Source organism: Heterocephalus glaber, unplaced genomic scaffold (genome assembly GCF_053883595.1).
Source record: "Heterocephalus glaber isolate CG9 unplaced genomic scaffold, H.glaber_assembly_v1.0 deba00001457, whole genome shotgun sequence".
NCBI lineage: Eukaryota > Metazoa > Chordata > Mammalia > Rodentia > Bathyergidae > Heterocephalus > Heterocephalus glaber.
Window position 1 is genome coordinate 16,011,454 of NW_028258305.1, and position 27,595 is coordinate 16,039,048.

Here is a 27,595-nt window from a genome sequence, read left to right on the forward strand (position 1 = left end):
GAAACTAAAAGTTTATCTGAATTTCTAGCATGCTGAAATATAAAATTTTTCCTATTTCAAATATATGTATATTACTTATAAAAATGAAAAATGCTATATAATATCTACTATTTTTCTGGCTGGATCATATCCTGTGCAGTTCCTTTTTTTCAATAAATGCTTACTGAGCTTCTTGTATGTATTAGGTCATCTATTAAATTTTTTTCGATATGTTTTTATTAGATGTATACTCTTATAATGTATAGCTTTACCACATGAAGCTGAATAGGGCTTGAGGATTCTGTCACCAATCATTGCACCCCACAGGCCTCAGATTCTATTTTTAATCTAAGCAGCACACTTCAAAGGTTTGTCCTGCATCTGCAAAGGACTTCAGGATGCCAATAAATCTTGCATAAATATAAACTGTTGTGATAGTTATTAAGAACACAGTTCTTCAAAGCACTTGGGAGCACATAGAAGGGAATTGTGAAAAGCAGCTAGGGAGTTTCTGGACAGATCATACAGAAGTGTGCACTGGGCTAAGAGGGTTGGGGAAAAAGGGTCTTCAGATAAGCATGTGTGGACACACAGGAGGTGCTGCCCTGGGGCTGCCAGTGTGGCTGTGCAGAGGGCTCTCTAGCTCACCCCTTTAACAGCTTCAACCGACACTCATCTTTCTTACAGAGCCAGAATTTGATTTTGAAGACTTTCCTTTCTTAACATCAAAAAATAGTGAGTAATTGTCACTTGAGCACTTTGTGCTTCTTTTTTCACAATTAGCCTATCTCCTAGTGGGGGTTTATGAATTGCATAACATAACTAATAAAAGTAGGCTTTTCAACTAGAAATATGTTCCAATTGACTGTTTTCCTTATGCTGATGTTCAAGGTTGCATGGTGTACTTAGAAGTTTTAACTTTTCCAGCTTTATTTCATAGTAAGTATTTCTGAAACATCTATGCTTTGTGTTAGCTACCTTTTATTGAGCGTTTTATACTTTATAAACAGTGTTGTTTCATATGCAATTTGTTATTCAATTTTGCTTTTGTTTAGTTTTGTCATTGAATAATGTATATCTGTCTACCACATCACTCTAAAGTAATAAATTTTGACATTTATCAGTGTGTGCATGTATTTACATATATGTATCTTAATACTGCAAACGTGAAATATTTTTAAGTAAAAAACCCTTTCCCTATTTTTTTTTTTAGTATTTTATGAGATACTAAGAAAAGTAAGGTTCAAAAGTAGCTATGTGACATTGACTGCTAATTAGATTCATACAGAAAAATACTTGATTTCTTCAGTTCACAAACGTATGTTATCTTTTTAATTAATGTATTTTTGCCTATGACCCTCTTTCTTTTAAACTCAGCTAAATTCTTTAAGTTCTTGAACCTAGGATCCTTGAAATTTGAATTGGTATAGGCAATATGTCCAAAATGGTAGATAAGTTTCTGTTAATTTGAAGAAAATATACATTCTGAGTAAACTTTGAATTTAAAAATAAAACCTTGGTAAGTTAATGTTTTCAACTCTTATTGTTAGTGTATTCAAATGTTTTTAGAAAATATAATATTCTAACTGCACACACAAATACTTAGCAAACATTTGCCTTAAATTTTGGCTATATTAGAAATCAATCTACTTGAAATAGCACTATTTTAGCAATACTTGTTCTCATGTTTAATGAAATTCTTATCTATGAGAATACAACAATTTCCAAACTATTAATCTAATTGAAACTATTTGATTACATAGAATTGAATGTTAAAATGACTAATGTTTTTGGAGATGAATTTAATTTGCCTTTAAGTACTATAGCAAATGACATTCTTTTAGATCTCTGGATGGTATTGATGTTTATGTGTTCAGGTGTTGCACAAATTAAGAAACTAAATCACTTTCATAGGTAGGAGTTAAATGTGGTAAAGAAGTCATTAAAGTAATTTACAGCTGATGATATGTCAAAGCAGTTTCCTATGGAATCCTACAGAGATGGGAGGGAGAATGAATCATTGAGAATTAAAGATTTTTCATCTCTAATTACTTTAGCTCTCTTAGGAACCACACATAAATTCTTAATGGAGAAAAGAGACAACACTGGCCAGAGAAGAATATTACACTAACGCAGGCTTACTTTTTGTTTTTGAAGACCAGAATTTTGAGATCAAGTTGAATTTGTATACATGATTTCTAATGCTTTCTAAAACATTAACAACAATTTGTTTATAAGACCTGCGAGATTTCATTTGTTTGTCCTATTTATTTTACTAAAATCAATAGGGGAATGCCTAGAAAATATTTCTGTCAATATAGCTTTTAAATTTTTAAAAATTTTAATGCAAATTAAATAAACTAACACTAAAAAGTGAATTCGGGTCCTCCTGAATTTGTGTATGAAATCCAAATATGTTAATTACCATTTTATTTAATTTTATTTATAGTTGCAGTGGTCATCTATTGTTTTGTCCATGCAGCATATACTCACTAGTTTTTGGATAAAATCATCCCATTTTTGTTCTGTCAAACAACTGCCCCCTATTCTTCATTGGTGAGAATGTGACTCAGATGTGGTCAATCAGAATGTTATACTCCATAGGCACAGGTTCAGGGTTAAAACAGATATTTTTTGGTCACGAAAAGCACCAGGAGAATAGAGTAATGTGAGGCCCAAATTCTAGAGAAGTTTTGAACCTCTGGAAAAAAGATCTATACTTTTGAGTTATTTCTCCCCAGAAGTTGCTGTGTTCATTTAAGCCACTTTGAATCAGATTTTCTATCACTTGCAATTGAAGAATCCTAAACAAAATATGCTCAGAGTTTTTGAGTTGGAAACCAATGAACTGCAAAAGTAGCAGGGTTTAAAATGAAGTACAGCTTCATTTCTACAGCAATTTCAGGGGCAGGGATGTTTCTTTCTGTCTCTAAATATAATTTCTTTCCAAATAAGATTGCTAAAACTTATGCCTAGATGTAGGAATGTATAAAGCATCAATCTGACAGTTTTGAAATAAAAATCCGGACAAAGTAATCCAGGTTCATTTATGTTTTCTGAGATAAACAATCTTTATTCATATTGTGCCTCTTAGTTGAAGACGAATCTAGGTTTCAATCTTTCAGGAGTCCTGGGGGAATGTAGCAGGATCCAGGGCAGCAAAGAAGGTGGCCCCATTGCCTGGGCTTGCAGGCATGGAGCTGTGCAAGCTGTGGCCTTTGCATCTTGAACTCTGCACTGAGCTGGCCTGCACAGTGAAGATGCCTACATTTGTGGTAATGTGGAGGTCTGCATTGCAAGCTTCAGGAAAGCAGTCAGCTGGCACACCTGGCCTTGTGGAGTTAGTTTCTTGGAGGTTTTGGCAAAGACATCTCATATGTGGATCACATTGTTTAACCTGCTTAATTCATTGGTAGGGGGAGGGGGCTCTTTATATTATTATTTTTTTGGATTATGCATTTGAAAGCTTTTTATGTTTTGGTCATCATTTGTTAGTGATTTTGGTAAGATCATAGTGTCTTTTGCCTGGGGCTACCCTGTGGATGTAACCTGAAGTCTAAAATAAGGCCCTAAGTGGTTGTCACTTGGGTCATCTCCAGGCTGTGTGTGAGTTATGAGATCAGAGCCTGGCCTAGTGAAGAGGCTCTGTGTGTGTTGAGTGAGGACAGGAAAGGAGGGATGTTCATTCAGCTCAACAGGTGTCCAACTGGCTGACCTCATGAAAGCTTTTTAGGAAGGAAAAGGTTTCAGTGCCCCTTTACTCTTTTCTGTGCCTACTCCATCCTCCCCTTTAGTAACCACTATTACATACTCTTCTATGAGATCGATTTTTTAGTTTCTGCAAATAGGTAAGGACATGTATTTGTCTTTCTGTCCCTGATTTATTTCATTTAACATGATGTCCTCCAGTTCTCTCCATGTTGCTGCAAATGACAGGATCTAATATACTTTTTATAGCTGCATAATATTCTGTTGTGCATATGTACCATACTTTCCCTATCTGTTGATCTGTTGATGGGCATCTAGGTTCATTTACTGTCTTGGCTATTGTGAACAGTGCTGCAATAAACATGGGAGTTCAGGTATGTCTTTGATATGCTGATATCATTTGTTTTGGATATACACCCAGTAATGGGATTGCTAGGTCATTTGGTTGTCCTATTTGTAGTTTTCTAAGGACTCTCCATTCTGTTTTCCATGGTGGCTATATGAATTTACATTCTTATCACAGGCCATAAAAATTATCCTTTCTTTGCATCCTTACCAGCATTTGTTTATTCTTTTTTTTTTTTGGTACTGGACGGAGATCGAACTCAGGTCCTCGTGCTTGCGCAGCAGGCAGGGAAACCACTGAGCTAAATCCCTGGCCCAACATTGTGGTTTTGATTTGCATTTGCCTAATGGTTATAGATGTTGATTTCTTTTACATATATGTTGATCATTGTATGTCTTGATAAAAGTCTTTTCAGAACATTTTTTAATTTAGAAATTGCCTTATTATTATTTTTTGATATTGAGTTTCTTATATATTCTGAATATTAATCCCTTCTCTCATGAATAGTTTTCAAATGTTTTTCTCATTCTGCTGGTTTTGTCTCAAATAAATGTTAAAAGGAGCTTGCCAAATTTAGTTAAAATATGTTTATATTTTGTAAGGAATTATAATGATTCTGTTGTTCTGTCAAATTAGGGAGAATTATACTTTTGTGGTATATAGTCTTGAAACTTCTATTTTGTCTTCTCCAATGTCTTTCAATAATGTTTAACCTTCTCCGAAAACTGAACTTTTTCACGTCCTGGCTACCTTACATATTGTTGGCTACTGATTAGTTCTACTTTACTCCATCTTTTCTGCCTAACTAAATATGGCATTTTTCTTCCTTTTTAAGTGCAAACTGCTCTAGATTTTGCAGATAAAAGAAATTCTATCTTCCAACTTTTCTCTATTATTAATAAAGTTATGGGGGTGTAGAGGACTATTAATACCTAACAAATCTCACCATGAATGCTGGTCAGAAATTAAGGGAAAATTAATTGCACAAAATACACTGCTATGGTAAACATGTCGGAGACTGTGATATGCTACTGCATCTAGATGGTCTGTTTCAGACAAAGGTTGACAGGGCAGCCTGGGTTATGACAGATGTGGCTGACTAATTATCACTGGCAGCAGCATTAATAATGTACTTTTGGAGAATATAAATGTAGTTAAGTAGTTGCCTTTCCAAGCAGAGGAGCTGGAGATTTTGCTCCAATTTTGTTCTTCTTTCTCCCCAAACTACTTACATATAGTTTATTCTGATGTTAAGATTGAGAATCAGCCAATTTACAAGACTACTTTTGCATTACTGACTTAAATGACTCCCAAAATGTGATTAAAAAAATGACCTCTATTCAGAAAACAAGCCTCAAAGTGTGGAGACTCATCACAGCTGCCAGTGTGGCCTCTATGGGCTGAGAATCAAGCAGGTAAACTTAGCAACTACTGCTGTATGTCACAAGGAGGTGCAGGCTAGCTGTCTTGAGGATGTAGCAGAGTCCAAACACTTAACAAAATGCCAGGAAAAATTAGCAAATAGTGACCAAGAAGTAGCTTCAGCAAATCTTTGAATATAGATCCATTGCTTATCACTTATCAAAATATGAAGAAAATAAACAAATAATAATTAATTTAGCAAGCTTTGAATTTGGGCCCATTGCCCACTGTGTGAGACATTTCAAAAAGTGTTTGCTTCTGCGTATTTATACTACTAAGATCTTTGGGCAGTTTCAAGACTCAAATAACTGTGTAGAAACCTTAAATTATCCTACCTCATTTCTATATTTATTACCAGATAGGAATGAGTTGAGGAGACCTCAGCATCTGAATCATAATAAATTCTGAAGCAAAGCTTGAAACTTATTGCTTATCTGTTTAAAAAAAAATTGTCTTTTGCTTTTCTCCTTGGAAAACTGTAGCAACCAAGGGCAAACAAATGATCAGTAAAATAGTCACCTACCTAGTATAAGTTTATTCAACTATTATATTTATATTTTGGCCTAAGCATTTTTATGCCCTAAATACATTCTATGGTTTATTTGTCTTGATTTGTAATTTTCAACACAATGACTCCTGTAGTGGTGAATTGTTTTTTGCCATTTTATAAACAAGTAGCTATATAACAAGTGCTGTTTGAAGATGACAGTGATAGTGATGTCTCTATATACGTTTGTCTTCAGCATTAACCTAACTGATCCGACTGGTAGCTGGCTATGGTTGTATTTGAATGTATCCCTGGAAACATCTCAGCACGTCTCAGTCAAAGAGTTGGCTTCCATCTGGAATGCTGATCAGGAAGTCATTCTTACCAAAGTGGTATGGGATAAATACAGCTTTTCAGTGTGAGAGATGAACTGAAAGAACTAAAGTCTGAGGATGCAGGTCAGAGAGACCTGAAATCACAGTGGAGAGATAGCAGGGCTGCAATCAGGTGGTTGTTGCTAAAGGGGGAAGCAAAGCCTACAATACACATCTTCAAACTTCCTGGGGAAAAATGAATAATCCCCAGAAACAACTCTGATGATGGGTGTTGCCTGAAAAAAAGCATAGCAAGAGCAGGGTACTGATAATTTTTGCAAATATAATACAGTGAAAACTTTGTCTGAACTAAACAAAATAAAATCTGAGAAGCTAAGATTTTAGAAAAATAGATCAGATATATTTGGAATATGGGGAAAGTTAAGTCACAGGAAAATAATTACAGCTTACTTTGCAGGGGAGATGGCTCTACCCAGGGCTCTGCACCTCCAGTGCACAGGAGAGTGGGAAGTGCAAATGGAAAGGAGTCTATGAGCCTCATATCTGGCACAGGACTGAGGACATGCTGTGATGAAAAGCTCTTGTAGTCATTCTGGGTGGTGGGGAGGAGCAGGCCTGAGGAGGTGGGTGAGGTTGTCCACCTGCCCCATAGGTTGTAATTATCTACTCCTTGCTAAAGGCCTCCTTGTATGGGAGACTGTCCTAAATGTCCTAAGCACATGTGGTTACTGTGGCAGCAGGGGTGGCTTCTGCTTCTTAGAAGGGAGAGGAGATCCTCAGCTTGTAGAGATCGCCACAAAAGGAGAGGAGAGCAGATTCAAGACACTGCAGAAAACTTTGTCTCACATCTGAGTCAGAGAAAGGAAGCTACAGAGTGAGACTGGTCATGTTCCTCCAGATCAGCACCCTGGCAGTCAAGGGGACTTGCTGAGACTAAGGGACTGTAATGGATGCCTGATCCGCAGCCCCTGTTTTCTCTGAAACACCTCAGAGTGCCACTGAGTTCCTCATTCAGCTTAACCACTTTGCTCCATGTTTTGCCCCATTGGACTTGTTCTCCAGCTGTAAGTGTCTACTAGTCTGGAGACCCCAGAGGATCTTACTTCTTTGCACTAAACAACTTTTATTGTTTAGGATCATTTTCTCAGGTATTTAGCCCATAAAATTAAAATTTATTGTGTAATTCACTGTCTGAGCCAAGGAATCTATTTTCCAAGAAACAAGTACTACAGTGTAATTTGATCTGTCATTTGCAAATTTTCTGATAACCATGACCATAGGAACAAATTACTTATGTATTAAGGCCCAATACATAAACCTATACAATTAAAAAGCTAAAAAGTTTAATAAAGTAATACTAACTCTAGGCATGCACTAAATACTATGATTTTCCTGTCCTATCCTGTCCTACTCTATTTCATTTTGAAAACGTGCCTCTTGTAATTGACAAAACTTGTAACAGTTAGAGTGTAACAATCTGCACTTTAAAAAGCACTAGGCAGGGCCGGGGATTTAGCTCAGTGGTTTTGTTGCCTGCTGCGCAAGCTCAAGGACCGAGTTCGATCCCCGGTACCAAAAAAAAAAAAAAAAAAAAAAAAAAAAAGCACTAGGCAATAAAAGGTCAGCAAACTGTTGTTAGGGTGGAATCTGCTGTTTTTGAAAAGAGCTTTATTGGTCCAGTGTTGTGCCTTTCTGTTTACATATTGGCTATGGCTGCTTTTGTGTAGTTTTGACAGAAACCATTTACTTCCATGATCCTAGAGTATTTTCTGTCTATTCTTTTAGAAAATAAATTTACTGACTCCTGCTCTGGAGCAAAGAAAGGCAATTTAGGTATAGAAATGGATTTATACATATAATTTATAACTATATTTATATTTTTATACACATTCTTTTCTGTTTATAGGTCTATTTATTTAGGAATTCTCAAGTAATCACACTTGCAGTCAAAAAATATTAAGGTCACCAAAAATACGTTAAATGAAGACAAGTCTTGGGAGCCGGGGTTTGTGGCTGCTGCTATGGAAGTGCATGAAAGCCACAAAAACTTTAAGGTTGTCTGGTAAGGGGATTCCTATGCTAGTGCTTGACAATTTAAAGAAATAATGGCAAAAGGAATTCTTGGAGCTTTAAAATGAAGACAGAACTAAGTAAGTTTGCTCTTGCAGGTTGCTCACATATAAATTCAGCTGAATTTATGGCCTTATCAGATCTATGAAGGAATAAAGATGTTGCTAGTTGGCCAGGGGATTTAGCTCAGTGGTTCCACCACCTGCCTCGCAAGTACAAGGTCCCGAGTTCAATCCCTGGGTACCAAAAAAAAAAAAGCAACAACAAAAGAACCCCAAGATGTTGCTAGATGCAAAAATTGTGGAAAATTGGAGTAAATGTTTATTGAGATCTGCTAGATTCATGAGATGCTCCGGGGAAAAGCTGGTGATTCGGGTGGGGGTTCTGGGCACACATACTTGGCTACAGATGAGAGGCCAGAAAAGTCAGATGGGCAATTAAGGGCAGGGAGCCAAGGGAGTGGGGAGGAGGTCACAGCAGAGCAGGAGAGATCACAGAGTGCTGTAGACTGAAGTTAGGAGGAAGGAGATGGAACAATTCACACAATTACTCTGGGACTCCTGAGTCTTATTAGGGAAAAGGAGGTTAGGTCCCAACTTATTTTAAATTGTCTTATTGTTTCATATTTTATTGTTTCACGTCACACACACAAAAAGAATTAAAATCTTACAGAATTTAGGATATCAGTATAAGGTAAAGGTGTTTTGGGAGGTGGAACTATATAGGTCAATGAGTAGAACAGGAGAATGTGAAGTTCCTCTTTGAGGATGCAGAGTGATTTGTCCTAAACATTGTAAGTCAAGTCTTAGAAAGCTGATGTTTGGAAGTCTAAGTTGTCACATGGTGCATAAAGGGGACAGCATAACTGCATTTAGGCTCATGGTGAAGGATTTCCTTCTAGCCCACATAGCTGTGGCTCAGTTGAGTCCGAAATGTTTCTTACGTGTGGCCTTTAATCAGTATCATTCTTCAAACTCTAACTCTGGTATTACTTCTCCATCATATAAAAATAGCACAGTGAAGAATTATTCCATATCCTTATAGTTGCAACATGAAAAGAAGTGTAGCTATACCTCTAATGTCTTTAGGGAGGTTTCTTATCCTAATGACCTTGGTCACCTCTGTTATCCAGTTCCACAAGTATCTGCTAATAAAATGCATGAGTCTGTATCATGAATTTCTGAGCATATATATTTAGGAGAAAGGGGTATTTATTACTGAATATTTGTTGTCACATCAAATTAACAAATGAAAACTTGGAATTTCCTCATAGTCTGAAGAAGCTAAAGGGTGACATTTCAGTATTTTCAAATTTACACAATCATAACTTAAACAAATTAGCAGCAACATTCTCTTAGAGGTTAACAGTTTTTGTACAGAGTTGAGGCTAAGTAGTTTATTTTGGTTTTAATATGTCATTCTCACAAGATTACTTTTTCTTATTAGTTGCCTTTTTATCTCAGAGGCTATAAGGTAGTACTAAAGGGATTATTTTGATTAAAATACTAGGTAGTTGCTTTCTATTTATGGTTTTAATCAGGCTTCCAAATGATTCACATATGATATTAAATGCAGTCTAACAATGGATATTGAATATTGCCTTTTTAAAGCTACCAGCATGACTTTCCCTGTTGTTTGCATCCACAGAAATACTTCTAAGTGTAATTGGAATTGTGTGTAAATAATTACATTATAAATATTTAAGTATCATTTTTCCCTTTCAAATCAAGGATCTTATCAATGGAAATGGCCTTGATTCCTGTTAACAGCAGTGCTTGAATAGACACCTTTGGCAAAGAGAATGTTATTTCTATTGTACTTCTCAAAAGAAGTAATATAAATTAAAAGTAGTATGAATTATCATGCTACTTATTGCATAATTACAGAGAAGCAAGATAGCTTCACAGAATTACTTGATATGGCTTCATGGACTTGCTTGACAATTGAGATGTTATCACAGAGAAATGCCTGAGGTTTTACTTCACTCATTAACCACTATTACTCATAATTGAATAATAGCCTAGTTGTAGAATATTTTAGAAGAAGATTCACACAGTTTACATAAATTTCCTGCATTTTGTTCTATACTGGTTAAACTTCTCTATAATACTAATTAACATTATCACTACTCTGTATTACAACATCCCTCCAGAACCCAGACAATGTGGAATTCACTCATTTTTTAATGTAAGACCTAGACATCAGAAGATTCATCTAGATTTTGCAGTTAGTGGGTATTTAAAAAGGCTTGAAATCATTATTCTTGTAGATGTAAGTGGAAACACTATAATACTCAAAGTCTCCAAATCACAATATCCCTCACTACCTCTTTATATTTGGAAATGTTAGTTTTCCACTGTTGAGTAGTATGGTTGGGATGATTTCTGATATTGTCTAAAGGTATGTTAGCATGTGAATCTAGCTGCAGCCACAAACAGCCGGGTATAGGTTGAATGTTTCTGTTTCCCCCAAATTCACATGTTGAAACTTAGTCCCCAGCGTCATAACATTTGCAGGTGGGGCCTTTGGTATGTGATTAGGTCATGAGAATCCTGGTGGAGATTATTTCCCATATGGTAAAGAGCTTCCTTCCCCCTTCTACCATGTGTGAACCCACAGAAAGATGGCCAAAGAGAAAATGGGAAGTGGGTCTTACCAGTAGCTAGTCTAGTGTTGATGTTATACATTCCAGACCCCAAGACTATTAGAAATAAAGTTATGTTGTTTATATGCTACTCAATCTGTGGTATTCCATTATAGTAACTGAAATGGACTAAGATACAGCCATCATATGAATATGGGTTTCAGATGTACAACAAGACATGGAAAAACTGACAGTGTGAACAGTGAAGAAAAAGGAAGAAATCCACTTTGGATCATGGTTTAGAAGAAATATGGGGTCCAAAAAAGGGTTTCTTTTTTGAATCTGCCATGCTATGAAGGTAATTAAAAGGAAAACAATGAATATCTTGTCAAGACACTTATAGATAATGGAAGTGGTGGTATAAGAAGGAGTAACTTTCTCTCCTGGTGGAATAAAGGGCACATGCCAGGGCTTTTGGAGTGGACTGACTACAGTAGTATTTAAATAAAGAAACAGACCCTATTAAGTATTTAGAAGATGGTGCTCCTGTTTGATCCCCCTCCTCTGACTGAAAGGCTGGGGAAAATTCCTGGTTGAAGTTGGTCCAATGAGAGCATCCTTTATCTGTAACTTCAGGGACATCAAGTCCCAGAGGGTATACAGAATTGATAGTTGGATGCGATTGGGTGAGTTGAATCAGTGAGTCAGTTGAATTAGTGAGTTGGGCCATCGCAATGAGGCAGTGCTGGGGTAAGTAAGGTGAGAGGCATGTTCCTAAGAGGTCTGAGGATCTGAGAGAGCAGAGCACAGAATATGGGCTCAGGCATTCAGGGCTATCTGAAGATGAGAAAGTGGAGCAGAAGGTTGTTACATCAGACTTTGAGGTGGTCCCTGTGGCCAAGATCAGAGTAGACAATACCCATGTACCTAAGAATACTATCTCTCTTACATAATTACTTTTATAATTATGAACAAATGCCCTAACCAGACCAGAATCGTATCTCTCCATTCTGACCACTGCTTATAACAGCTTGTGTTTATCATTCAACCAGCCTTTTCTGTTTGAGCATACTGGCACATGAAATTTGCAAAGCATTTTTCTCTTGGATTAAGGACGTGAAAATCAGTTTTACTGGAAAGATGATGGACTCTCATCTGAGATTGCCCCCTGGAGGACATAGGGAGCAACCAGACAGCATCTGCTTCCTGCTCCAGGGAGGATCAACATTAATTAATGTGAGTGGAGAAGGGCAGGTAAGGAGAGGTCCTGTTTACCCCACTGATGCTTTGGGACCCTGTGGCTGCTGTCATTTGCGATGACATTTAAAATTCTCTCTGCTTTTCCATCATGTGGTCTGTTTCCTTCATTGAATCTCTTTGTGTTCACAGCCTGTGTAAGATTTTCTTCTATGTAAAAAAGCTGCTTAAAATGCAGAACCTTGCTTCCTATCTCCTCTTTTACTTCCTGCTGCTGTTCTTGAAAATAATTGCTGTATACAGTCACTCCACAAAGCCTGAGAATAGGTAGAACCTTTACAGATTCTACATTATAAATTTAAGATTGCAATCTCTTCATTTTCACAAATGCCAGGATGAGGGCCCCTGCTTTCATTTCTGTACTGTCAAAAGGACTAAATTTAGTTGGTTGATTTACTTTTTATCATCCAAGCATTAATTTGGAAAAGTAAAGAAACTTTTCCAGATGGACTTTAAAAAGATAATATATCTGATCCCTAAAGCCCCAAATCAGAGATAATACATTAGAGACTTTCAGAGGAGTGAGGATTTTTCCCTTCACTTTCTCATTTATCATTTAGTAGATTTTCTTTATGCAGAAATAAGGTGTAAGAGTTTGCATTCATCTATAGTTTCTATTAAATGAAACAGGTGTGCATCTTCATTTCTTCTACCATGCAGTGATGATTATAAATGGACTCTTCAAACTTTGACTCCTAGTCTTGACATCAAGATAATGATTTGTTTCCCTTAACTTCTGCTGCTTATTTATGAGATAGATGCATTTATTGACAATAAACACCTCTGAAGATGGTATATATACATGTATAAGATAGTATAGTAAAATAACTTTGAGTTGGTGTCTTATGAAGCTCTTGGCATTTCCATAAAGCTCTTATCTCTTATTTCCTTGACTTTCTAAAGAATTTTCCAAAGTCCTCTCACACATCCAGCTTTTAAATCCTCTATCACTATTAAGTTACCTTGCCTACTCATCCTTACCTGAAGAGATTTTTAAACCATTTCTGCCAATATTTGACTCCCTCAGTTTTTCTTAAACCACAGTGTTTATAATTATAACATGGTCATTATTTTCAAACTTTTCTAATTGACTGTTGTCTAAGCTGTCTTTAGGGTTACTTAACTACATTTGGTGCTTTTTAAAAATGAAACATTTATAATTATGTAATTAACTTGTTTAGTCTTGGCTCTGTATTTAGAGTTAACTAATACTTACTAGGAAGTTTTATCCAGGTAATTTATATTTCTCTTAAAAAATGCTAATAGCATAGATTTTATTATCATGAAGCTCCTTTTTCCACTATTGTTCTAATTTTAAATACTTTGAATTTTTTTTCACTATGAGGTATTTCAACATGCTTTTTACATTTATTTAATTTTAACTTTGATTGATTAAGATTGGTTTTAAAGGAGCCATGAGTGTTATATTTGCTGACTTTTATTGTGTTTGAAAATATGAACAATTTTGCAAATTAGAAGTACCTGATGCCAAGATTTAAAATTAGACTTTAAAAAGTTCTTTTATAATCTATGTGGAAGGTAAAATGTTGAAGATATATACCTAGAAGAAAGACTTAGGGGTGAAGTCTTAGCAGTATTGGTTGGAAATTTAGTTCACAATCACTTAGCAAAATAAAAGTGAAGACCCATCCAAATTCATTAATTTAACAAATATCTGTTAAACATCTAGATGGTCCCATGTATTATTTTAGGTACTGCATACAGAATTGAAAAATAGATGCAAAAATCCTCACTCTCAGTCAACTCATATACTCCTTGATAATAAATCAGATTAGTAAATAAAATGCAGAATGATAAGTGTTAAGGAGAAAGAAGAGAAGGAAAAATGATAGAAGTGTCGGCCTAGAGACTGTAACTTTGGGGAGGTGATTCTTAGGACCTGTATGTGAAGAAGGTCATTGATTTGCTCTTTAAAGTGAAGCTTGAGGAGGGTGCAGCACTCCCCATGAGCTTGTGAATTAGGGCAGCTGCTTTTTTTCCTCTGCCTTTTACTTAAGTGTGCAACCCCAAGCAGCCTGAGACCTTTTTCCCAGGTCTGAACCAATGAAGCAAATGAGTTCTCCCCATCTCTGGACTTGCAAGTGTTTGGCTTACATAAATGGTGACCTAGGAATTAGTCTTAAGGCTGGAAATGACCTTAGGATCAATTTTGTCCAGCACTCAAGTATAGTGAGGAAATGGAATGGATCTCAAAATGTTTGTTAAACCTAATTGACCAAAATGGTGCTGAGAGATCTAGAACTCACACATCTTCTCCTCACTACAGTGTTTCTTTTCTTTTCTTTTTAAATAATGTTCCTCTGTTTTGTGGTTCTAATACTATACTTAGGGTCATTACAGAACTATTTTAAACTCAATTCATAAGATATGGCAAGAAAATTTGAAAAGCAGTCCTTTTCCCTGTCCATTTATCTTCTTTGAGATTTCTGTTTTTTAAAATTTAAGTTAAATTTATTTTAACCAATATATGAAAACATAAAAATGTTACATATTTAAGGGTTATCATATGATATTTCAACACACACATACTTTGTTTAATGTTTACATCAGGGTAAACATATCTATCCTTTCAAACATCATTTCTGTATGGTGAAAACATTCAAAAATTCTTTCTTGTGGCTTTTAAAAATATTTAGTGTACAGTGTTATTATTATCTACAGTCATCCTCCTATGCAATAACAGAACACCAGAATGTTTTATTGCTAACTATAATTTAGTGGTAGTCAACTTCTTCCCCTCCCTCCTTCCCCCTCTCTGCTCCTTGGTCTCTGCTAATCACTATCCCACATTCAATTTCTATTTGATCAACTTTTTTAGATTCCACAGACTAGTGAGATCTGTGTCTTTCTGGGCCTGATTTATTTCACTTAACAAACTGACCTCCAGTTCTATCCAGGTTGTCACAAATGACAACAGTGATGAACTTTGGAATGGCATTGATTTCTTAAGGCACTAACAATTTTATAGAATCCCCATAATAGAAACTTTGTCTCTCATTTCTTTTCCCTGAATTTTTGTCTAAAGTTTCTGCTTTGTTTTGTGTTTTCTTTTGAAGGCAACAGAGCAGCTGGTTCTCTCTGAGCTACTGATTTGGATTCAGCTGCAGTGATTATTTCTTTGTGCATCATTTGGCTTTGTGCATCATTTGACTCCTCAAAAGGTATTTGTGGGTGAATAAAGGTGTACATATATAATTTAGCAAGAACTGTCTTGAGCACAATACATCCTGCAGGCTTTTCTGCTTAGTGCAATCTCCTTATAAAACTTCTTAATTAATAAATTTGAATTTTTAGTCATTTGTACACCTAATTTTGTAGTTCCATAGATAAGCAGAATTTTCATTTGGAGAACAAGTTTGTTATGAATGAAGTAAGCCTTTGTTAATGCAACAAGGTACTCACTCTCTCTACCATGCACAGGGCATTACAGGGATGATTTCTGCAATGTGTAATCTTATAGGGCATCTTTGCGGAATGTTTTCTGCCTGTCTCCCTGAAAAGTTGTCAGAATGCATGCAAGGTCACAATCATGGAAATTAGAAGAGGAAATATGCTGTGATTCATGGACAGACATTACCTAGTCTGAGTAAAAAAGTTGTATTTTGTGCATGTGCGTATATGTGTGTTTAAGCAATGTGCAATTACTTTTCCCCCCTTCTCATTATTTGTAGAACTACCTAATCTTTCATTACTATCCAAGGGCCTTAGTTCTTAGAGATCAAAATACTTAAACACAGAAATACCCTTAAAGGAATCATGATTTTAGAAATGGAAATATTAATTTATTTTAGCTATCTAATTTTTTTACCTACACAACCCTGCATAATGTTTTAAGTATCTAATAATTTTAAATATAAAAATTTTAACTTCTTTTTTTACCTAGTATGAAATCATATAGCAGACAACCCTAGCAGAGTGTGCTCCAAAAGATGCAGTTAGCATAGTGCTTCATGCACAGCCAACACTCAATAAGTTCATATTAGTTGACCATGGGTGTTATCCATTTCTTTTCATTAATTTGTTTTACATTTAATTTTTTAATATAGCATGCTTACAGAATGTGACAAATACTTATTATAGATCCATTTTGAAAGATAGTCTTTGCCCTCAAGAAACTCTGTTCTTATAGTTTGAAAAAATCTTTTAAGGCTATTTAATTATATGTGTCATATTAAACATCCCCAAAGCATGGTGCCTGGCTTAGTGACAGAAATATAAAGGAAAGGATGAAACATTCTTGCCTTCAGAGAACTTAAGACCACGTACTCAGCAATGTGAGGACTTGTGGGGTGACCGAAGAAAGCTGCTCATCTTGTCCCTCCCTCTGTTTCAGTTAAATAAATATCTTGCATACATTCCACTCACACATTCCTAATTCTTCCAATTGCTTAGATTTCTACACTTTGAACTCCTCCCTGCCGTACTTTCATCTTTCACCTCTCACTTTTAAACTTCTTTCTCATATCTGTCCTAGTTTCAAAGGGAAAAATATCTAGTCATTCTATTCTTACAGACTCTTTTCTGCTTGGGAGAATAATCATTCAGCATAGGGCTGGAGTTTTGTTTTTCAGACATTATTTCCATTGAACCATTTAAGCCCCTTTTTGCTCTCCACTTTAAAAAATCATTTCAGACTAGATCTGCAGAAGACTCCATTATTGCCACAAACTCTTTAATCATTTCGGTGACCTTCATCCCACCGTAGGCAAAGACCCAGAGGGAAATTTTAGTAGAAGTGAATCCTTCATACTTGATTTGAAGAAAGGAAAAAATTGCTCTATTCAATCTAAGTGACTGTATTTGGACTTTTTACTTGGCAAAATGCAGGATTATCTTAAATTTGTCAGTGACCATCCTTGTGTAAGACAAAATAAAATTAAAGAATAATGTTAACTTTATGAAATTGGATATAGAAGGAAAAGATACAAACAACTGGAATAACTGATGGAGGAAAGGAGAGATTTAGAGTAGATAATATTTTTATTTTCTGAATTGGAGATGCTCAATTCAGATTTCTAAATGTGAATACAGCATTTCAGACTCTTTGGCATAATGGAGGTGCATTATTTATTCTATCGATGACTGAGTGGGTGAATGGCATTTGGACAAATCAAAGGTCTCATGTTTTCTTTCAAAAGCTAAATATCACACTTTATAAAGCCTCCTGATCAAGCATTTCATCTATGGAAAAGGAGAAAATCTTCTATAAAGATTGTTATGTTCTATGTTTGTATAGAGATACTTTTTGTTCTTTCTTGTCTGGGCAAATGAAATTGCCTCTAGTGGGTTTCACTGCCCCCATTGTCAAACTCCAACCAATTCTGCAGTCTCTTATTGAATAAATCTTTGGGAAATCCCAATCACTATTCTGCTCAAAGCTTTAAATGGCCTCATATTGTTTCTATAACAAGAGTCTAACATTAGTCGAGTGTGGTGGCACCCATCTGTAATCCCAGCAGTTGAGGAGGCTGCGAAAGTTAAGATCACAAGTTCAGGCTTAGCTGTGCAACTTAGTGATTTAGCAAGACTTTGTCAGAAAATAAGAAACAAAAAAGAATGTTGGGGATGTAGGTCAGTGAAAAGGCCCCAAGTTAAATTCCTAGTACTGTAAAAAGTCAAGTATTTTATTCAGATATTCTAAAATACTCGAGCTACTTTATTAATATCATTTATCACTTCTATTGGTTGTATTTCAATCAAATGAAACTATTATGTTTGCCCGATTCATCAAAATTTTCCCATTTCCAAGTCCTCTTAAGTGCTCTATTTTATTAAAATATACTTTCTGTGACCTTCTTACATCTAAAGGCTTTCTACTTCAAGACTGAAAGGCCGTTGTTTTCACAAAATCTCCTCAGCATAGTGACTAATATAAGTCATCTCTGTCTTTTGCCTAAACTCTTAATATACCATGTATATTTTATGACAAAATGCTTTCTATATGCATAGAGATATGTGTATATATGTGTGTATATATATGTGCATATATGTGTGTATATATATGTGCATATACATTGTCATATATATATATATATATGAATGACTTAAGCCTTGTTGAAAGAAATAATGGTGTTATTTTTCCATTATGCTCTTCTTTGTGTATTTTCACATATTACACACCTAACTGTAATTCCTAATAAAATTTGGGATGAAGTTTTAAAATTATAGAAATATGAGAGTAAAAGTACTCTCAACATAAATAATTTTGTAGTGAAGAAACAAGTTCCTCTCTCTCATGTTGAAAGCACAGAGGGCTATGTGAGAACCATTGTCTTGTCCAAATAAGTCATGAATTCTGTGGCAAGGGAATAAAGAAGCCATGGAAATAGCTTGTGCAGATCCTGTTGGCAGTCTGAAAAATGAATTAAGATCAGATACAATTAGAATACTGTGCTTACACCTGGAAGAGGAGAAGAAGGTCAGCCCATGATATGTGCTCTTAGTGGTCCTGGTCCCAATCAGGAAGGGTACTAGGGTCAGAAATTACAGAACACACTTGATTTAGAGAGCTAGCAATGTCTTGATTTACAGAGTTAGCTCCTATTTTTCATTTTATTCAATGGAAGAGTTAGGAAAGTATATTTTAATTAAAGGCACTCTGAAAAGTTAGCCAAAGATTAACAAAATTTCTTTATACTTCTGGGTTTCTGTGGCAAATTAATAGATCCCTATTTACTGATCTATCCATTCCTCTTCCGAGGAGCCATTCACATACAAAGGAAGCTCCAACAAGAGCTTTGGCCTTTATTTATGTTATAAGCAGGAGGCTTCTATTTATGAGTGAGTGGGGGAAATAAACACTGTAGATAATCCAAGTCTTCTTTAGAGCTCATGCTCAAGGAGAGTCAGGAAGGGGCTGTGTGAGGGGTGGAGTTGGTGGTGGAACTCAGAGATCAGACAATGTTAATCCAGAAGAGGACTGTATCTGAGAGGAAAAACTAACAGCAACATCTAGAGTCTTGGGGTTCAGGACAGTGGCTATTGAAGAATTAATAGTAAGGGGCTTGGAAAGTGACCAACACCAAAATTAGCAGTATAGAGAAGATACCACTTGCGGCCAAAGAAAGATACACTGGAAAGGGGAGCGTCTCCTTGGAGGCTTGGTGGTTAAGCGAGAGAAGGAAGAAGCTGAATATATGAGTGTTACTGAAATAAAATGGACTGGGAGAACTTGAAGAAGAAGTAAAAGATGTCATATTTTTAAAATCTGCCCTATATTATAGTAATAAAGATAGAGATATTGATTTGGAAAAGTGGGAGCACCTTCCAAACACTCATCTCCATCATCCTTGTAGGATCTCCAGAAAAGTCAAGCACAAATAAATGAGAAAAATAAGAATAGAAACCTAGTATCCAGACAATGATACTCAAGAAGACAACAGGAGAGTAAGAATAAAAGTGATTTCAACATCAAAACTTTTGAAAATTTACAGGCATAAAGCAACACTATAAGACCACATTTCAAAATGAATTAAAAGTAATTTTAAAAGTAACTGCAGTTACAAAAAGGTGTTATGAATTATAAATTTAAAATTGAGAATACAAGCAGAAAATCAGTAGAAAACTATATAATGAAAATTATCAGAATGCAGGAGAAAAATGAAGAAAAAGCCAAAAGCACTTCAATAATTAAAAATATATTACAAAACCACTATTATAGCCACTCGATTGCCTTAACAAAATACTAAAAACTATGTGGCTCACATAAGAGAAGCTTATTTTTCCATCTTTTCATTCTGGAAAGTCCAAGATCAAGGTCAAGTAGATACTAGCTTCAGATTAAAATTCTCCTCCTGGTTTCTGGCAGACATTGTATGTTCATATGGTCTTCCCTTGGCATAGATATGAATCTCTCTCTCTCTCTTTCTCTCTCTCTCTCTGTGTCACTCTCTCTATGTCCATCAGTTCTATCTCAATAGAGCCCCCCATGTGATGTCATTTAACCTCAATTGTCTCCTAAAGACCCAGTCTCCAAATACAGTCACACTGGAGCTTCAACATATGAATTATTTTCTTGGTTGGGGGACATAATCCAGTCCATAGCATGGCCAAAGAGAAATGTTTGTGTCTGAAAGTGCTGCAGGTGACATGGATGATAGAAATAGAGAGAAATCTAGAAAAGAAAACAAATGAAGAGATTGAAAAACATCAAAGAGAAAATTGTAGAAGCCATAGCCAGACATGGTGGTGCATGGCTGTAATCTCAGCACTTGGGAAGCTGAGGCAGGAGAATCACCATGAATTTGAGGTCAACCTGGACTACATAGAGAGACCCTGTCTCAAACAAGCAAACAAACATTATAGAAGGCAAGCATAGAAGATGCAAACACATATTTTTGGTGTCACAGGAGAAGAAAAGCAAATATGGATCAGAACTAATGTTGGAAACTATATTCAAGAAAATCTATTGAAACAAAGACCTGAATAGTTATATTATAAGGTCCATTTTTTACTAACAAAAACTGATCCTGAATTATTATGTTTGAAGCATAGCAAAGAGAACAAGTGGATTGACATTAGACTTCTTGACAGAAACATTCAAAGTAAGAAACTAAAGGAGTGACATTTTCAGAATACTCAAGAAAAGTAAGGGAGTGAAGCAGGTTATTCTGTTTGAGTTGTCCTTCAAGTACAACAGCTATAGAAAAACTATGGGGCACGCAAAAACTTCAAGGAATATTGTACCTCAAAGTTCTAAGAAAACTTCAGAGGGTGAGTTTCATAAAAAGTATGATAGAGGAGACTTTGACAAAGAGCTTGATCATGAGTATATTTAATTTTCAACTGGATTTAAAAAAAGTTGTGGGTAAATAGCAAGGAAGAGTTTGTTAATGCTGTATGCTGTATCAATATAAAAATAATACACTAAATGTGGGAAAAACAGAGAGAGGAGTTAAATAGTGTCATTGAATACCATTTAACATTGATAAATAATGGAACCTTAAGAGTACAAAGATGTATAGTAAATTACCTAAGTTAAATACACAGGAAATACATGTTTAAATATATACCTTAATATTTTCTGTATGTATTTAGTATTTGTGTTATTTTCTCAAGTCTGGTCATAGATTTTTAGAGAAACATTACATTATAGGAAAGGTACCCTTTGTCATTTATTTTTGCAAAGAAATCATTCATTCATTCCCTCAGCAATTATTTGAAGACCTCATATGTATCTTTGAAAAATGTTGAATGCTAATATTTATATTATAGTCTCAAGTCAGACCTTTAAAATAGTTCTACTTTAGAACTACAAGGATCCAGAAATGTCCTTTGGTCAACTCCCTCCCCACAGTGTCAGCTAACTTTACAAATAGGAATCACTCCATAAACACTTATAACAGAGTGCTTTTCAGCCTATCAGTTACCAAGAAAAGAAAGACATCTACAAACCTCTAAGAATCAAAATGACTATTGCAGCACATGGTTTAATTTCATAAAGAAAAAAATAGTAGGCACTTCTTTCTCCTACTTGCTTTTGACCTTACAGAAAATTAAAACACACGTATATCCAATCTGGGTCATTATGAATTCTCCTTACCCCTCTCTATTTTTTTTTGGCTGAATTGATATTTTCTCTAGATTAGTATCTGACTTGTGCTGTGTGGCTGAGGCTGTGGTTCAGGGACCAGGGCATAGGAGTGGCTTCTCCACTCAATAACCAGGAAACTAATTTGATGTTCCTATTGACTTGAATCTGGCTGCTTTATATCTTCAGCCTATGAGTGTGTGACCTCTTCTGCAGAGATCTGCTGCTCCTTGGCCTTTTGTAAAGGCCCAAAATTGTCTGGAAAACTACTCTCTGTGTTTTGCAAAATAATGGAAAGAGAAAGCATTTCCTATCTGCTTCTTGCAGCAATTCCCCAAGAATAAATTGCAAATGTATGTTTTAATTTATTTGAGTTTAGTTCTGGAGAATTATCTCCAGGTATTCAGATTTTTAACCTAAATACTTCTTATCTAACATTTTTTAATGATTCATTGTTTCTGTGAGCTGTCTTCTTTTCCCATTCTGCTTCTTAACACACGGCTACATATTTTCCTGAGTCATTCCATTTTTTTTCCAACAAAGTGGAAATATAAAAGAAAGTATGTGGCCAGACTCTCAATCTTGAAATTCCATCCATTTCCTAATGTGTTTCAGCAACCATGCAATTAAGAAATCGGCCTTCTCTTTCATCATCTCAGAAAATTAGAAGTTTTCCTCATGGTTAAATTGCATTTTTGAAAATAATTGAGAAGGCTTTTTGTAATTTGTGCAAAACTTCTGTTTTCTTTGAGCTTTTGTGTATACACCAGTCATTTGAAAAATAAAGAATTAATTTTTCTCTTTTTCCCTCCCTTTTCTTACCTTTCAAATTGTTCTTTTGAAATCTTGCCAGGGCTAAAATGAGCTATTTTAGTATATGGACACATATACTTCTGTTTTAGCCATTTAACAAATAACACATTTCTAACATAATGGAGTATTTAGTAGTTTGTTTCCCGGCTCTCTCAACAGAGAGACACCTGGAACCATTTCCTGGGTTCATTTATTTTTGATGTTCTGGGTTCTTTCAGATAGCAAGAAGTCTAAAACAGTATAGAAAAGAAATGTCTGGGTGCTGGGATTTGCACGTATCCCCACTCTTCTTGCAAGAGTTGTTGTTGCTGATCCCTGAGTGACTTCTGAGATCTTAAGACTTACTCTTTTAGGATCAACTTGCTCTGTCCACTGTCCTATCTAACTGAACTTGGTCTCCAAACCCTGCCTATTAGCCCTATCCTGATACTTCTTATACTATTTTTGCTAAGGTTGGCCCAATACCTTCTTCATCCCAACATTCTCTAACAAAGGATCATGCCTAAAGTGGGAACTTGGAAACTTGCTGAATGAAAGTACTGGCTATAGCATGCAGTGAGTTCACTGGAACTGCTAGGTTGTTGGGATTTGTAAGGAATTTTGGTGTGTGAAGCCATAAGAGATGGAATGGGTACACAGGATATTTTTCTATATATTTTATTTTCTCTTCCTCCTCTGTATGTATTTACATTGAGTTTAAGTGAGTGTTGGTCAATGTAGAAGTGGAAATAGATTATCCTCCAGATCATACTCTCATTGGCTACTGAAATTTTCCAGTTTTTATTATTTATTCCCCTTCCCAGAATGATATGAATTCTAAATTGTGGGGAAGACTACTACCCTCATCATTTTGAAGATACAATAAAATGTCTACATGACCCTGGGGTAGAGGGAGAAATTTGGGTCATGAGATGTCCCAAGGTCAAATACAATGAAGATGTATGAAATATTCAAATCCAAACTTCTTTGATGGAATGAAATGTCTTAGGGGATCAAGAAATAATACAGCATGTTAAAGAGAGACTGCACAGTAGGGTCAGAGAAGCAAGGAGAAGGCAAGCAAACTGAGTGGAGAATGGAATACCTCAGTATGCTCGAATAGGCACCTATTCAGTTGTTAAGAGTGCCTGTGGGAAAGTTTCAAGGGCTTTCTTCAAGACTCCAGGAAGGAACTGGTGACCTTAGAAAAGAGCTTCTGTCCTTGTTTGGCTATTGGCACAAGCTTGCCTATAAAAACATGCATGCACTTTGCTTATTGGTCAGATGATAGACATAACTCTGTTCTGTTACCACCATGATCCCTTCTGTGAAGCTTTCAAGAGCCAGAAAATATTTCTTGTTATACTTCCAACTTAAATGCATTATATGGCTGCTTTAAGATAGAAACTTGTTTTATATTTTCTCTTTTTCTTTCCTGCACCTTATCTTGCCTTAGCCGAGGGCACTTTGGGAGCTTCTGCAGCCCAGACAGCAGGGGCCTGAAGAGCTCTCTCCTCTCTATGTTTTTATGTCCTTTCAAAATGTCAGTTAGCACCTCTAAAATAAAGTCTGCCATCAAAGACACATACTCGTCTCCTCACTGTCTGGTTTGCCAAAGATAGACATTACTCTGTCTGCTTCAGTTCTCGGCTTCCTGTCATGTTTGGCAAAAATTTAATTGCCTCTCCTTTCAGAACAACTTTTTATTTGTTTTCTTAGCTTTGACATCTCCTCTAAAGGAGAGTTTTTGCAGCAGGGGGATGTAGGGAGCTTTTGTTTTTGTTGCTTCATGACTGGCTTTCCAATGTCCTTTAAAGTGAAATTTTGTGCCCAGAAAAGATGCCACATGAGCCAGGCAATGTTGGCTTATTCAGTAGGGTGACAGTTCACACAGGGAGCCATACTTTCTCAGGTTCAGTTTCAGGCTGTGTCTCCAACACAGGCAGCAGCATTTCTATACTGCCATGTATGCCATGGTGTCATATGCCACTTTAGTAAATTGAGTTAGGTAAAAATGATAATAGTAATACTCTGTTTCACTGGGCTTTTCTTATTCCAAATTTATATTCCTTTTCTCTGAAGGTCCTTCCCCCATATCCTGGTGATCTTAAACTGATCCTTCAAGCCTAGCTCAAGTGCCCTATGGAGTTGATGTCACCTTCTCCTCTGTTGTCATAGCACTTTTCACACATATGAACTATAAGACGACAGTGTAATTGTGGTGGGGAAATGATTTATGTACACATGACTCACAGCTTAGCTTCCTACCCTCCCCACCCCATACTTTGAGATGGTGAAGGTCAAGCAGTGTGTCCCCCATGTTACTCACCTTCAACACTCCCACATCTACCCCTCGTGAAAGAAGTCAGAATCTCTCAAAATTGATTAACAATGAGAATATTAAGGTTTTAGAATGAAGGAAAGGTGTGGATAAATTCTGGAGGGTTATGTGATACACATATGTGAAAAAGGAAAACTTCTGAGAGGGTAAGGAGGGTTCAGGAGGAAGCTTTGAAAGCAGTGGTAGAGGCATGGTCCCTGGTCTTTACATATAAAAGCACTATGCATAGAGTAAAAGTCCACTTGGAGAATGGAGAGCAATGACTGTAGAGGTTACAAGCAGAACTGAAACTTCCTGAGGTCTCAGGAAGAAATTTTTGAGAATTCATGTGAGAGATGATGCAGGGGGCCTGTTGCCAACATTCCCAGACAAAAGTTGTCAAGAAGAGCAAGTATCCTTGAGTCTGTGACACTGGATGCTCCTTTCACTGTGGCCCAATGACACCACACACTTTGTCAGGAAAAGCTCTTTCAAAGGAGGCAGATGGCTAGAGTTTGCATTCCTTTCCTTTCACACATTTTCTATGTGACCTGGAGGAAGTCACTAACCCTTAATGGGTCTCAGTTGATTTATTGGTAATATGATAATGGAATTTTATCTGCTTGAAGATGAAGGATTGTGCTGAATGATGTATTGAGCCCTTCAGCTACTATAAAATCCATTATAAATTCCTACCTTGTGTCAATTTATTTGAATCTTTTAAAGAGTCTATTGCTTAAATTATTGTATTGTCAAGTTTTGTGATAGGTATTTGTCACAGAGACCACATAGGTCCTGTTACTCAAAGCATGACCAGCTGGTTTGTTAAAATTCTGTATTTAAACCAGATAAACTCTATATTTTAATAAGCAAGTAGAATGTGGAAAGTAGTTTTTTTCTTAAAATCTGAAATGTATAGGGCTAAATGATATTTACATATTACAGTGACATTACTGTCTGATAATCATATTCTTTAATTAGAGGAGATCTGGGCACTGTTGAGCTTATCAAAGAAGTGTCTAGCTTTCTGAAGAACTAGAAGTTCTAATAGATTAAATAAGACTATTGAAATTCTACATTTTAAGAGAAAAACTCCTTCCAATCAGATAAATGATCCCTTTCAGATACCCTCCCAATACTGTACAAACACAACCACACCATTTAAAAAAAATGTCTAATTGTGTATTTCCACCATGCCCAGCCCAGAGGTAGGGGCCTCCAGGCTGCTATTCCATCACCCCCAGCCCAGAGGAAGGGGCTTCTGGGCCCCCATTCCACTGCTCCCAGCTCAGAGGAAGGAGCTTCTAGGCCACTGCCTTTCCACCACTCCCAGCCCAGAGGAAAGGGACTCCGGGCCGCCATCCACCACTCTCAGCACAGAAAAAGGGGCTTCTGGGCCACTATTCCACTGCTCCCAGCTCAGAGGAGGTGAGCTGCACTGGTGCCAACAGCACCACCCAGCCTCCTGTTGAAATGAGAAGACACATAAACAAGTCTCAAAACCAGACTTCCAGATCATATAAAGCAACCCCAAAGGGAAATGAGATGGAACACTCTAATAATCAACCACCTGGACTCCCTGAACTGAGAACAAAAGAGGATCTGGAAAAAATGAAATCAGAAATAATTTCTCAAATAACAGCAGAGATTGTGCTCATAGTGTAAGAAATGATTAATAGATCTAGAGAGGAGCTCAGGAACATGATAGAATCCCAACATAGGAAAGAAATGGAATCCATAAAACAGATGCAAACAGATCTCCAGGAGATTAAAAACTCCACTGAAAGTCTATACAGCAGAATGAGCCAATGTGAGGACAGAATTTCAGATATAGAAGATAAGATTGCAATTAGAGACCAGGAAAAGAAAAGTTGCTTCAAAATTGTAAGGGACCACAAGAAATCAATCCAGCAACTGTTAGACGATGCAAAGAAAAATAAGATAAGACTGATTGGAGTCAATGAAGAAAGAGGAGTGCAGATGACATAAAAAAAACTGTTCACAGAAGTAATGGCAGAACATTTATCAAGCAGGAGAAAAGAATTTGACATACAGATAAGTGAGCAATATAGGACTCCAACTTGCCTTCATTAAAAAAATCTACACATAGGTATATAATAGTTACGATTCCAGAAGCCCAACGGAAGAACAAAGTTCTACAAGCAGTTAGAGAGAAGAAAATAATCACATACAAAGGAAAGCCCATCAGAATCACAGAAGACTTCTCAACACAAAAAATCAAGTCAAGAAGAGCTTGGAGTGATGTATTGCAAGCCCTAAAGGAAAACAGCCTCCAACCCAGATTGATGTACCCTGCACAACTATCTTTCAAAATTGATGGAGAAATAAGATGCTTTCATGACAAAGAGCACCTTAGGATCTTCATGAATACCAAACCAACACTCCAAAAATTTTAGACAATATCTTAGGAACAGACAATGAGGATCACAACCCCAGGAAGCACAGCAGAATGAAACCATCAGGAGCAAAAGGAAATTAAATGTAAAGGGGGAGGATCCAACAAAAAGAAAATGTCATGACAATGATAAGTCAGTATGTATCAGTTATAACCATCAATATTAGTGGTCTCAATTTATCAATTAAAAGAAATAGACTGGCAGAATGGGTCAAGAAGCAAAATCCAACAATATGCTGCATAAAAGAAACACAATTCAAAATTAGACTGATAGACTGAAAATTAAAGGGTGGAAAACAATACTCCATGTGGTGGGAACCCCCCCAAAA

At 36.2% G+C, this 27,595-nt stretch overlaps 1 long non-coding RNA gene across 1 annotated transcript in view; it reads left to right on the forward strand.

Annotated features, from left to right (window-relative positions):
* Nucleotides 1–447: 447 nt before the first annotated feature.
* Nucleotides 448–27,595, forward strand: part of LOC147826968 (uncharacterized) — a 45,565-nt gene continuing 18,417 nt past the window's right edge. Inside the window, exons 1-4 of the long non-coding RNA XR_015453110.1 lie at nucleotides 448–714; nucleotides 11,108–11,289; nucleotides 11,984–12,167; nucleotides 15,266–15,370. This is a non-coding gene — a long non-coding RNA (uncharacterized LOC147826968). The remainder of the gene's footprint in view (nucleotides 715–11,107; nucleotides 11,290–11,983; nucleotides 12,168–15,265; nucleotides 15,371–27,595) is intronic.